This window comes from Equus quagga, chromosome 12 (assembly GCF_021613505.1).
Source record: "Equus quagga isolate Etosha38 chromosome 12, UCLA_HA_Equagga_1.0, whole genome shotgun sequence".
In the NCBI taxonomy this organism is placed as follows: Eukaryota; Metazoa; Chordata; class Mammalia; order Perissodactyla; family Equidae; genus Equus; species Equus quagga.
In genome coordinates this window covers 84,520,093-84,534,770 of record NC_060278.1, presented here as the reverse complement: position 1 = coordinate 84,534,770, position 14,678 = coordinate 84,520,093, and positions in this window count along the sequence as shown.

Here is a 14,678-nt window from a genome sequence, read left to right as displayed (position 1 = left end):
ACCAATGGTCTAACCTGTGACCTGTGGCCTAACCCTTGATCTGTGGTCAAAACTGTGAACAGTGGTCTAACCCACAACCCCTGGGCTGCTCTGTGACCTCTGATCTTCCTCTGCATAGGGAGAAGTGAATTCAAACGGTGCTGGAAGGGCCAAGGGGCCTGCCGGACTTACTGCACGAGGCAAGAGACCTACATGCATCTGTGCCCAGACGGCTCCCTGTGCTGTCTCCCCTACGGGCTCAAGGCTCCGGCGGCCCCCAAGCCTGAATCTGTGTAGCCGGTTCTGGGGCTGGCACCCTTGCTCTCTAATAAAACACATGCTGCCGACTGTCTCCTCTTGCTGCTTGCTCACTGCCCAGTCACCCCCGGGGCCAGGATTTTTCTACATTCCTTTGTCTCCTATTTTAGCATTTCAAGAGTCTGCCCAGGTGGAAAGGACCATAAGGATTTTATGAAAGTGAAGTTTTCGTGTAAGTAGGGAGGGGTGATAGAGGAAAAGTCTGCTTCTTTCAGGCCCAAGGAACTGTGGGGACAGCAAGGCAGGGGGAAAACACGAGCAGAGTCCGCGAGGTAGCTTGACAGACATGCATTCTAATTACCCTGTATTGGGATTGTGCTTGGCTGAAAAAATAGGAAACTCAACTTGCAGAGGCTTATTTCTCTCACATAAAAAGATATCTGGGGGCTGGCCCGGTAGCACAGCAGTTAAGTACGCACATTCTGCTTCAGCAGCCCAGGGTTCACGGGTTCGGATCCTGGGGGTGGACATGGCACCGCTTGGCACACCATGCTGTGGTAGGCGTCCCACACATAAAGTAGAGAAAGATGGGCATGGATGTTAGCTCATGGCCAGGTTTCCTCAGCAAAAAGAGGAGGATTGGCAGCAGTTAGCTCAGGGAGGTAGGCAGCAACCACATCAGGCAAGCATCTCTGGGATCCTCTTGGGTCACATATAGCTACCAAAACTTTAGGCTTTATGTCATTATTAGAGGGAGGGGTGGAGGGAGAGGTTCCCCCTCTTTCAATGTCGTTGGAGCAGGGGGGAGGGTTGGCATGGGCTAGTTTCTCACTTTTACCTGGAAAGCAAAAGCTTTCCCTGGAACCCCCCTCAGCAGACTTCTGCTTACTTCTCAAAGGACCAGAACAGTGTCACATGGCTATTGATGTAAGGGAGGCTGGGAAAAAGGTATTTGGCTGTTCTCGCCTCTATAGTAGACTTGAGCTCGGGATAAAGGGAGCTGGAGAAGACCCTTAGTGTTGGTCCACCCTCTCCCTGGGGGTAAGCCCTGAAAGGGGCAGGTGTTTTGGATAAGTTGAGGGGAATGCCAAGGGCAGAGGGGCTCTTGTCCACTGTCCTTTGAGACTTTTCAGAGAATGTCAGGGTAGCCTTGGAGTAAGAGAAAGGACCCTGCGTGGCCAGGCTAAGAAAGGAGTGGTGAAGTTCAAAATACTCAGCATCAGAAGGGATGCTGAGCCTGGGGCTGGAGCAGTCTTGGAGGCTACCTGCTGTGCTAGGTGGGAATCCTTTGGTTTCTGGTGTGGGAGGGACCTGGGATAGGCCAGAGGCAGCTGGAGTGGAGGAGGGGATACCCAGGGGACTTGGGCAGCAGCTCTTTACTAACTGGGGGGAAACACTGAATTATTTTCATAACAAAGCATACCACCTGAGTCTCAGTCCTCCTTCTGTGCCTCCCTTAGTTTTTGGGTGGTCTAAACATTGAACTAATGGCCAGTGGGCCTGTTTTAGAACCTAATTTGGTGGGGGCAAGGTGGGCTCGGTGTCTGGAGTCTAGAAAGAGGACAAGATAAAAACCCTAGAGATGGCCACAGAACCACAGAGAGCTGACATGACACTGGGCCTCAGTGAGTCTGCAGGAGGCCACACCAGTTCATCAGCAACCAGCCTTAGCTGGAAGCCAGTGGATGTTGTCAGTGACAGGCCCAAGCCACTCAGCTCCCAGCAGATGCCAGCAAGCACTGGACCATTGCGTCTCCCCACCCTTATCTCAGCCATCGTATTTGGGAGGAGCAGGGAGAGGAGAGGAGGAATCTGAAAGCTTGAGCAATTATACCAAAGAGACCAAGTCTCTCTGAACTCAAGAAACCTCAAGAGGATATTTAAATTGTTGAATTAGACCAAGTTTTGAACTGGATTGAACTAAATTTAGTTCGGCACTCCGACCCCTCCCCCCTCAGTTGATTTACAAAGAGTAAAGAAGCTCTGTTTTCCTTGCATAGTCTAAGGGGTAGTGGGAGGGAATTTGTGACCGTGTTGCAGAAGATGGTGGTGATTTCAGGAGCGAGGAGTCAGACACACTCAAGTTCATATCCCAGCTCTGCCACGTGCAGGCCACCGGCCACGTGATGAGAGCAAGTCACCTCCGCTGTCTGATGTCAGGATCCTTCTCTGCAGAAAGGGCATAATGACAGCTCTTAAGAGGGTAGCTGTGGGATCAAATGAGATGACCCGGCACTGTATAAGTGCTTAGTCAGTGAAAGCTGCTGTAATTGCCAGCACTTTTCCTGAGCAAGAAGCACGCAACTGGACTTCTCCACATAATTTCAGTCTTACAGAACATCTGCAAGACCGATACAAAGAATTCCCATAGATCCTTCACCCAGGTTTTCCAAATATTAATATTTTACTACTTTAACCTTATCATTTCCTCTGTCTGTGTGTGTGTATATATAAAACTATATATAAATTTAGTAATATATTTATAGTTATATATACATCTCAGACGATGATCCTTTATACCTAAATACTTCAGTGGATTTTTCCTAAAAACAAAAGCATTTTCTTATACCACCACAGTGCAGCAATAAAAATCAGGACTTAACATTGACAAATTCTATTGTCTAATCTTCAGATTAGCAAAAGAAAATCCATGGATCAGGCATTACAGTCATTTGTTATGTTTCTTTGATCCCTTCTAATCCAGAACTGCTCAGTCCTTCATGACACTGACGTTTTTGGAGAGTGCAGGCCAGTTGTTTGGTGGAGTGTCCTTCAGTTTGAGTTTGTCTGATGTTTCCTCGTGACTGGATTCAGCTTAGGCCTTTTTTTGGCGGGAACACTACAGACGCGAGGTGGTGTGGCCCTCAGTGCGTCATGGCAGAGGCAGCCACTGGCCTTCCGAGGGCTGAACCAAGACAAAACAGACGAGACGGTTTTCTGAAGCTTAAACCTCACAGGTGCAGGGCTGTCTCCCGCCCAGTGTCCTAACAGACCCTCATCGAAGCCTATATCCAACCTCCCGGGTCATAAGGATGCACCTAACAATCCCAGGAGACAAGGCAATTCTAGGGAGGGAGGTTCCTCAAGATGCTTCACAGATGAGGCTCCCGAGCCTGGAAAGGAAAGGGGCTTGTCCAAGGCCGTGCAGCTGCCAAGGCCCAGAGCCAAGACTGGACTTAAATCTTTGGACCTCAAGTCAAGGCTATTTCCAGAGTAGAACAATAGCCACACGTGGGTAGGACAGGCTAGTGTGAAGGGGGAGCTTTGTGAGGAAGGGAGCTCCCTGGCACCGGAGGTATGCAAGGTGAGCCGGGTGGGTGGGGGAAGCCAGAGGAGGGGTTTTTGCTCTGCATGGGTGCTCAGAAATCCTATTCAGAGCACAGACCCTCCCCAAAGAGTCACTGAATGGCTGAGCTTATGAGGATAATAGAATCAGCCTTTAGTAAGTGCCGACTGCTCACTTCATTCTCCCAGTCGTATGACGTTATCATCCCCTCCTTTTCTGTAAGGCAACTGAAGCGCTTAGTTAAGTGAGCTGCGCAGGTCACATGCCCAGTAAGCTGGGACTCCACCCCTGTCCTCTGGCACCTCATTTTGTCTTCCAGACTCACCCTTATTTGTACTTTTAAAATAACATTTTTTTTCCTATTTGTAGAAGTAATAATATGATCACCTGCGAAAACTTCGAAAACAGAAGCACAAACAAGAAAGCAAAATCCTCAGTGATTTCACTCCACACAAATACCACAAATAAAACAGGACGCAAAACGTGACTTACAAATGAAATGGATCACACCATACATATTTTTTTGTGTCCTTTTTTTTACTTATCGAAGATCATGAACATTTCCTAGTCTTCCAAAACAAGATTTTTAGCACTAAAATGCTTCCTGAAATTTCTTTAAAAATTTCCAATTTTTATTACTTGAGTAATACGATTAGGACACATTGTGGAAAAATAAAACATGGATGAGCTTCAAAATATTCAATACTCTTTCAAAAGCCCTGTTAGCTTTTGGTACATATTTTGTCAGGATGGAGATAAAAAAAGTTATATATATATTTTAAAGAGATTGCAAACCAGTGTGGATGTATATATAATATATATTATATTCATATATATATGCGTTTTCACATGCATCAGGCATTCTTCTATTAGAGTATGGATTAGGGGCATTTCTCATTCTGCTGATCTGGTGGATCCCCTTGGGCTTACAAGGAAAGAAGAGAACAAGGTTACAGTGAGGGATCTTGTAGGAGTTCAGGGTATGATTTGGTGACTCCCCACACCCTCCCACCCTGGGTTTTCAATGGCAGAGTGTTGAGTGGAATTGCTTCTTGTGCCAGGGCTACACTGAAATCTGAGAGCCAGGCAACAATCGCATATGGCCCAAATTACTCTTTTTTTTGTGAGGAAGATTGGCCATGAGCTAACATCTGTTGCCAATCTCCCTCTTTTTGCTTGAGGAAGACTATCCCTGAGCTAATACCTGTGCCAATCTTCCTCTATTTTGGGTGTGGCATGCTGCCACAGATGGCTTGACCAGCAGTGTGTAGGTCCACGCTCATGAACTGTGGGCCACTGATGCCGCGAAGCGCGCGAACTTAACCACTACGCCACCGGGCTGGCCCCCTAAATCACTCTCGAAAATGCCTTAGGAAGGTGCCTTTCTGGAGCCTGCCATACACAGCAAGCTTCCCACCGTCAATGGAACACATCATGTTTGCTGATTACACCAAAGAAAGTAATTGGTTATGTTTAGGGGCCGTTTTTACGAAAAACAATTCTCTCTCCACAGTGGAATCGCACAATGCAGTGTGATGCCTTCATTGCCAGGTGCTTTCCCGGCCGGGGAATCGAGACAATCCCCTCACCCACTCACCCAGGCACTGGATCAAGGGGGGTTCCTCCGGCTTACTTGGACTGCTATTGCTCATATTTGCAATACATATACCTGAGAAAGGCCTCATTTCCAGAATGTGTAAAGAACTCCCACAATTCAATAAGAAAAAGACAATCTACTAATAGAGTGGGTGAATATTTAAGCAGACAGTTTACAAAGGAAGGTATACAAATGGCCCATAAGCCTGTGAAAAGATGCTCAATATCATTAATCACCAGGGAGATGCAAATTAAAACCACAATGAGATACCGTTACACATCCAGCAGAATGATTAAAATAAGAAAGGCTGCCCCCGGTGAGTGTTGCTGGGGACCTGGAGCAGCTGGAACCCTGATACACTGCTGATGCGAATGTAACGTGGACAAGCACTTCGGAAAAACATTTGCAGAGTTACTTATAAAATTAGATGGAAATGTGTACGTACAAAGACTTCTCTATCAATGTTCACAGCAGCTTTATTTATATTATCCCATAACTGAAAACAACCCAAATGTCCAAATGGACGGATAAATTGAGTTACATCCATACGGAACAATATTACTCAATGAACAACAGTAACAATTTACTGGTATACACAACAAGAATTAATCTCAAAAACGTGTTAAGCAAAAGAAGCCAGAAACAAAGGCACACATGCTAAATGATTCCATTTATATGAAGTTTCAGAAAGGCAACACTAAACTGATTTTAAAAGACAGAAAATAGTTGAGAAAAAAACCCTGAAAAATCTCATTTCTCCATATGTCTCTTTTTTTTCTGAGCACATGCAGTTGAATTTGGGTAAGTTATCTGTGCTTATGATGCAGGTCCTTTTGTCTCACAAAGAATAGACCATCCAAGGAGAGAGGACTCTAAGGGCGAGATCAAGATTCTCAAAGGGGTGATACTGCCCTCTAGGGGTTATTTTTGGAAATTACTGGGGAATTTTTTTTTCTTTTTTTGGCGAGGAAGATTGAGCCCAAGCTAACATCTGTTGCCAATCTTCCTCTTTTTGCTTGAGGAAGATTGGCCCTGAGCTAACATCTGTGCCAATCTTCCTCTATTTTATATGTGGGTTGCCACCAGAGCATGGCTGACAGTGGTATATGTCCCTGCCAGGGATCCGAATCTGCAAACCTTGGCCACCAAAGGGGAGCACACCAGACTTAACCACTACGCCACTGGGTGGGCCCCTGGGGGCATTTTTTTTTTGAGGAAGACTAGCCCTGAGCTAACATCTGTGCCCATCTTCCTCCACTTTATATGTTGGACGCCTGCCACAGCATGGCTTGACAAGTGGTGCCATGTCCACACCCAGGATCTGACCTGGTGAACCCTGGGCTGCCGAAGTGGAACGTGCGATGTTAACCGCTGCGCCACTGGGCCAGCTGGGGGCATTTTTGATTGTCAAAATTAATGAGGTCCCTACTGGAATTTAGTGAGTTGGGGAAGGGGGATGCCTGATGGAATGCAATGTGTGTGACTGTCCTGGAAAATGACGTATTGACTTGTTTCCCAAACAAAATTCCAATGTCCTGCCAGACATTTACGTAGATGAAACCCATTTGTAACTCTCTAAGCCCGGAACCTAAGGCTGTTTTGCAAGCATTTCTTGGATATTGAATTTTCCTGGAATGAAACTACTGTGTAGATCAAGGGATGATTATATCTTGTTTTGGTTAGAGCTTTACCCAAGCTGTTCACCATTTTGGAAAGTCAGGACACAGGTAGTGAACACTTCGGGTCGGATTTGAATTGCACATGTAGTACACCCATTTGAGCCTGCGTTTGAAGCTATTATGCTCATGCTATGTATAGGTACAAGATCTGACTATTTCATCGTGTCTTTAAGTGGACTTACACATCAAAATACATATTGTTATAAAATGGTTTCTTTTCTCCTTCTTTATATTATACTTAGGGCTTAATTTAATTTTTCTTGAAATTATGTGAGTTATAATATTTATGAATTTAAAAATTTTTTTTTTTGGTCAGGAAGATTGGTCCTGAGCTAACATCTGTTGCCAATCTTCCTCTTTTTTTTCTCCCTCCCCAAAGCCCCAGTACGTAGTTGTATATCCTAGCTGTAGGTCATTCTAGTTCTTCTATGTGGGACGCCACCATTGCATGGCTTGATGAGCAGTGCTAGGTCTGCACCCAGGATCTGAACCAGTGAATCCTGGGCTGCTGAAGCAGAGTGTGCAAACTTAACCACTTGGTCACAGGGCCGGCTCCTGAATTTTATTTTAGAACAGAAAAGGGGCATTGCAAATATTTATTATAAAAAGGAGCATTGGGTCTCATAGGACCCAGTGAATGTCAAGCTCTCACCAACAGACTAGTGGGACCTCATGAGGGGATGGAGATAGAGGCCGTCCACTACCTCAGAATTCCACCAAAAAGCCCACATTGCACTGATGTTCATTTCCTTCTAAGCAGAGGGCCTCAGTGTTTCACGGGGAGAAGGGCAGACATACTCCTCCCTAGAAATTTATTGCAAAGATACATGGAAATGTGAATACGTGGGACTCTGTGCATGTGCCATCCATTTATACTCTTCTAGCCCTGCTCACAGCCTTGGCTGAAGCGATAGCCATATGCAGACAAGGAGGCCCTTCTCCCCCATGCCCCAGACACAGTTGATTGGTGAGCACCTCCCCAAGTGAAGCCAACCCCATAGGAGGACCAGCGACCTACGAGGTGGGTTGGTACAAAATGATGAACTGGATCAGTCAGATTCTCTGTTACAAGAATTTGAATTGGGAAAGACATAGAATAAAGCAGTTTATCATTGGACTTGAAGCTGAAAAGATGCCTTAGTAAAAGTAGGGTAAAGCATAATTTGAGGAAGCAGAAGCTTGGAGTAAATAGAAGCAATTGGAGGAGAGGCAGACAGTCCTCTCCTTTAACACGCAAATTGTTCCTGAACTTGGGTTTTCAATCCACACATGAAAGCGTTGCGTGGTCTACTACACTGCCTGCCTCTCAGATCTCATCTACTATCTCTCTTCTCTTGCACAGGAAGCTTTAGCCACATGGCCATTCTTTTAGTTTCTGGGACAAGCCACCTGCCCCTACAGGCCTATGCATATGCTGTTCTACCTGCAATATTCTTCTGCAAACCCCCTCCCAACTCTTTGCAAGCACGATTTCTCATCTTCCAGATCCCGGGATAAATGCCACCTCCTCAGAGAGGGCTACCCTGGTGGCTCACGGAGGTCCGCCTCCCTCATGACGGTCCTTATTCTCAATCACTATGCTCTTCATAGCCCTCGTCACCATACGTAGTTATGAATTTATTTCTTGTTTATTGCCTTTTTCCTCCACAAGTTGTAGACTCCATGATGGCAGAGCCCATGTTTGTTTTATTTACCATTGAATAACTAGAGACTAACATGGTGCCTGGCAAATAGTAGGTGATCAAGAAATGTTTGTGATATAAATAAATGAATGTGTTTTATGGGGATTATGATTCAGTAACTCTAAGACATGGTAAAAAAATCCTTAGTTTCACAACATTTTAGATGCAATTTTCCGTGGTATAGTTCCAGCATTGTGTACATGTTCATCAATTTTGCTCCAGTTCTTCCTAATTTGGACCCACAGTCCAGTGAGCATCTGATTGTGGCTAAAGAGTCTCTGATTTTAGCACACCTAATGGTTTCCATTGTTATCCCAATTGTATTAAACTTATGATTTACAAAAAAAAAAATAATAAACTTACGATTTCCCCTTTCACATCACTAGCGTCAGCACTCTATTTTTTCCGTTTTCCATTAATTCAGCTGATATTTATTGAATATGTATGATGTATTCAATAATTCCTACCGAGGATTCAGCAGTGGACAAAGTAGATAAATTCCTGCCCTTATGGGAAAAACTCTTTATTGTGTTGCCTCAGTGGAGGATCATGGCTTATCACTTAAATTTACAGCCCCGGGGGCCCTGACTGAAGTGGAGGCCAGGTCCCTTTGAGGGAGGACTCTGTACTAATGCCACAAGTATATACTGAAAGTATTCCTTCAGGCCAAGGTGCCTGTGGCCATTTGCCAGGGTGACTATGTATTTGGTAAAGGCAATCCTATTTCTGAGTTGACAGTAATGACTAGGGACTAGAAATGTCATGTGTCAAAATTGGAGGATGTATGGACGTCAGATGATACACACATTTTGGACCAAGAATATCTCACAGTTGAACAATTGAATCCCCCTTAAGCTGTTGGTGATTCCCCCCTTCCTGAATATGTAATTAGAGTAGATATATTGGGTAGCTGGCAGAATCTTCACATTGGCTCCCTGACCAACGCAGTGAGGGCTATTTTGGTGGGAAGGGACAAGTGGAGGCCACTGACACTCTCCCTGCGTACTATAGTAAAAGACCAAAAGCAATACTGTGTCCCTGGGGAATTGTTCTCAACTTATTCAGATGGCGAGGCTGCAGAGAGAGAGCTGGGGGCGTAAACACCCTGACGTTACTCCCTCCCTCCTCTGAAAATCCTGCTGAGATTACTCCATTTCTTAAACTCAACTGGAGGCCAGAGGCAAGAGATGCTATTGATGCAGTCCTTCCAGGGTCAGACAGCAGGGTGGAGAAGGGTAGAGAATGGAACTGGAGGAACTAGATGGGCAAATGGAAGGTTCTCTCAGGCTCAGGAGTTGTAGCTACTTCCTGTACTTACTAATATCTGGATTAACTCACCTCACTTTCAGCTTTTTTAAGAGTTCCAACCAATGTGTGACCCATCTCCTATATTGAATCCCTTTTTGGAGATACCTATTATGTTTTTTTGTTCTCCTGACTGTACCCTGTCTTTAATCAAATATTGATTCTATTTATTTTTTTGAGGAAGATTAGCCCTGAGCTAACATCAGCTGCTAATCCTCCCCTTTTTGCTGAGGAAGACCGGCCCTGAGCTCACATCTGTGCCCATCTTCCTCTAATTTATATGTGGGACGCCTGCCACAGCATGGCTTGCCAAGTGGTGCCGTGTCTGCACCCGGAATCCAAACCAGCAAATCCCAGGCCTCTGAAGCAGAATGTGTGCACTTAACCGCTGTGCCACTGGGCCAGCCCCTCTGGGCTTACAATTCTTAAAGCACTTAATGTTCATAGCTTTTACCTCTTTTTTAAAAAGCTTGATTTTTATTATATATTGAGAAAGGAAAGGAGTATTTTAAAAACATATAACAGTATAAAAAACAGTAAGACAACAAACATGTCTATACCTACCATCCAGATAAAAAAATAGAATATCAGCTTTACCCCTTCCACTTCCTATATCCTTAAAGTTAACCATTATCTTAAATTTATACTTTATTGATAGTTTTGTCATCTATGTCTACTTTCCTAACAAAATATTTGTTTATGTGTGCACAATTTTGAACAAGTTCTGGAAAAAATTCTGTTAGATTTTGATTGGAATTTCACTTAACCTAGGAAACAGTGTAGAATTGACATCTTTAAGATATTGAGTGTTCTAATTTATGAAAATGCTATGTCTCTCTATTAATTTAGGCTTTCTACGTTGTCTTTCAATAAGGGTTTCTAATTTTCTCCATAAAATTCTTGAACATGTTTTGTTTGAAATATTCGCGGATATTGGGAAGTGCTTTTTCTTTTGGTTGTTAGCAGCGTGACTATGCTATGCTTAGACTGGATTTTCTTTGTGTCTATCCTGCTTGGAGTTCACTAAGCTTCTTGAGTCTGTGGATTTATGTCTTTCAACAACTTTGGAAAATTTTCAGCCATTATCTTTTTTTAAATTTATTTTTTATTTTAAAAAATTTTTTAAATATTTTTTTATTGAGCTTATGATAGTTTACAACATTGCGAAATTACAGTTGTACATGATTATTTGTCAGTCATCTTATAGGTGCACCCCTTCACCCTTTGTGCCCACCCCCCACCCCCCTTCCCCTTTCCCCTGGTATCAGCCATTATCTTTTAAAGATATTTTGTTTTTTCCATTCCCTCTGTCTTCTCCTTCTGAGATTCCAATTACATATGTTTTAGACCATTTGATATTGTCCCATATGTCTCTCATGCTCTGTTATGTTTGTTCTGCATTCTTTTTTGTTCTCTCTGTGCTTTGATTGTATTTCCTACTGATCTATCTTTGAATCTACTGATCCTTTCTTCTACTATGCTCGGTCTATTGTTAAGCCCATCCAATAAGTTTTTAATTTTAGATTTTGTATTTTTCAATTTTGAATGGCCAATTTATTCTTAGAGGTTCCACTTGTGGTAGACTGATACATTGATGATTGCCAGTGAATCATGCCTTCAGTATTCATGCCCTTGTGTAGTCCTTTTCCATACTGACCCTGGGTCATGTGACTTGCTTTGGCCAATGGGGCTTGAGAAAACACAATAACAAGTTTGATAAATGCTGCATATTGGGGCTTAGCCTCTTAGACCTACCATCATTTAAGAAGCCAAGGTTAACTTCCTCGAAATGGAGAGGCCATGTGGAAAGAGTCATATGAGTGACCCCAGGTGAGAATATCAGAAGAACCACTCAATTAGCACACAGAACTCTAGTTCTTATTTTAATCCACTAAGTTTTAGAGTGGTTTATAGTGCAGCAATAGAAAACTGATACACTATTTTTCTGTGTATTAGTTTAAATTATTCATCCTTTCAATCTTTTCTTCTAATTTCTTTACCATTTATAATAGTTATTTTAAAGTTGTCTGTTAATTCCAACAACTGTGCCATCTTTGGGTCTGCTTCTATTGACTGTTTTTATACTTGATTATGAGTCAAATTTTCCTTTTTCTGTGCATGTCTTTTAATTAAAAAAAAATTTTTTTTTAAAGATTTTATTTTTCCTTTTTCTCCCCAGAGCCCCCCAGTACATAGTTGTGTAGTTTTAGTTGTGGGTCCTTCTAGTTGTGGCATGTGGGATGCTGCCTCAGCATGGCCTGATGAGCGGTGCCATGTCTGCATCCAGGAACCGAACCGGTGAAACCCTGGGCCACTGAAGTGGAGTGCTCAAACTTAACCACTCGGCCACGGGGCCAGCCCCTAATTTTTTTTAATTGTGTGCCAGAAATTGTATTTAAAAGAACTGTAGAGACTAGAACAGGTATTATTTTCATTCAGGGAGAGCATATTCTTTCCTCTGTTAGCCAGTTGGTACTGGTTGTTAACATACCTCTGCAGACCAAGACAACAACGTGCCCTTAGTTCTTGTTGTGTTTCCATATAGGTATGAGGAAAATCTGGAATTTCAAAGTAATGATTTATTAGATGATAATGAGGTTACAGAGATTAATACTACAACTAAAGACAGTTAGTAAGAGCACAGTAGAGTTACTGAGAACAACCTGAGTTAATCTCTGAAAATGAACACACTTATACCTTAAGCCTCCATCTTAAAAAATTCTAGAAACATAAAGATACATAAGTATACCTTTCATTGGCTGTCAAAACAATATCACCATATATCGTGTAGATTCCAGAAAATTCTACCGCATACTTGTGAGAAAGTGAGATTGAAAAAGAGAAATAATGTCTTATTGTTATTATGAAAATAATTTTGACTTCATGGACCTCCTGAGAATTGCTGGGGGAGACTAACAGGCAAACACAGGGATCAGCCAAAGGTGTTTATTGACAGAGCTCAGGCATCCACCTAGGTGAGACCCAGGGTAGCTTCATCTGCATTTTCATGGCTTTAGGGTCCAAGGAACCCGAAGAACCGTGGGTCATCTTTTGGCTGGTACTTGGGCTTCACACAGCACATTTTACTATTTGTGCAGTAAACATAGATCCTTTCCTTCCTGGAGCATTTGTGGCGGCATTTGCCATGAAGATTCCAGCATTTTCGGGTGCCACCTGACACAAAAAAGAAAGAAGCATGGAGACAGTGTCAGTTCTAAGAAGAAGTAGGTTCTAGACTTGAAAGGTCTGTAAAAGGATTAAAATGGATGTGATAGAGGGTCCTCAATTTCCCTTGACTTTGATCCTGGCTTCTCTTCTCTTTTTCTCTTCCCCTCCCTTTCTAAAAATTGTGGTAAAATACAAATAACATAAAATTTACCAGTGTAAGCATTTTAAAATTTTCAGGGGCATTAAGTATAGTCATAATGTTGTGCAGCCATCTTCACTATCTAGTTCCAGAAATTTTTAATCACCCCCAAAAGAAACCCTGCACCCCTTAAGCATTCTCATTTTCCTCTCCCCTCATCCCTGGGCAACCACCAATTTCTCCTCCTCTCTACAGATTTGCCTATTCTGGATATTTTATGCCAATGGAATCACATAATATGTGAGCTTTTGTGTCTGGTCTCTTTCACTTAGCATAATGTTTCCAAGGTTCATCCATATATATATATATATATATATATAGGCTAACGTTCCATCACTCTCTTCAAAATTTTATTTTTGTTTTGTTTTATTTTTGCCAAGGCCTATCATCAAGACGGTGGCTGTACTTATGTTTTTTTTTTATTACGGTAAGATACACATAACATACATTTACCATCTTAACCATTTTTAAATGTACAGTTCAGTGGTAGTAAATGCATTCACATTGTTTTGCAACCATCCATCCTCATAACTCTTTTCACCTTGTAAAACTGACACTGTACCCATTAAACCATAACTCCCCATTCTCCCTTCCCTCAGCCCTTGGCAACAATCCGTCCATATCGTCACCTTTTCTACCCCCAAACTTGACTAACTGACACATTACAAGGCTTTCAAAAACAGCTCTCAAAAGAACTGTTCTGATAGTTTCCGGCATGAGATGGCACCAATGGCTTCAACCAAGAGGCACAAAAATCTGGAACAGTTTCCGACTATTCCAACCACAAGTTTTGCAGGAGTTAGAGAGGAAATCTACTATTTGAGCCAAATCAGGACCTCTTTCTTCTCTTTGTTCTATAAAAACTTCAAGCCTGCTCTGACTTGGGTCTCCAGCCGCTTCCTGATGTCCATCAGCTGAATAAAGCCTGTAACCTTTATTTGTGTGAGTTAAACTATTTTCTTCAGTTTGGTGCCATGACTATTCTCTGTTTCACTAATTTGTAATTAAATCTTTATTATTTCCTTCTTTCCGCTGTAGGTTTAGGCAAGGCTTATTTTGTGATTAGGAATAACCTTTCTTTGAGATTATTTTTTGACCAATATGGGGAATCAGGGAAAATTTGTGCTTCATTGGAAAATTACGCATTGCCTGGAGCAGTGGCCCTCAACTGGGACGATTTTCTCCCTTAAGGGATGTTTGGCAACGAAATGTCTGGAGACATTTTTTGTTGTCAAAACTGATGTGCGGTGCTACTGGCAATTAGTGCGTAGAGGCCAAAGATTCTGCTAAATATCCTACAATGCACAGGACAGGCACAGCAAAGAATTATCCAGCCCAAAATATCCAGAGTGGCAAAATGTGAATAGTAGCTGACAGCGTCAATACTCTCTGGACTAGACAGATCACCAGCTTCAGAGTTATCTGATTCTGATTCTGTGGGAGTTACTTTACAACTCTATGAGCTCTTGATAAATGACAGTAATGCAAAAATAATTATTTCTCTCTATATGCAAGTATATTCTGT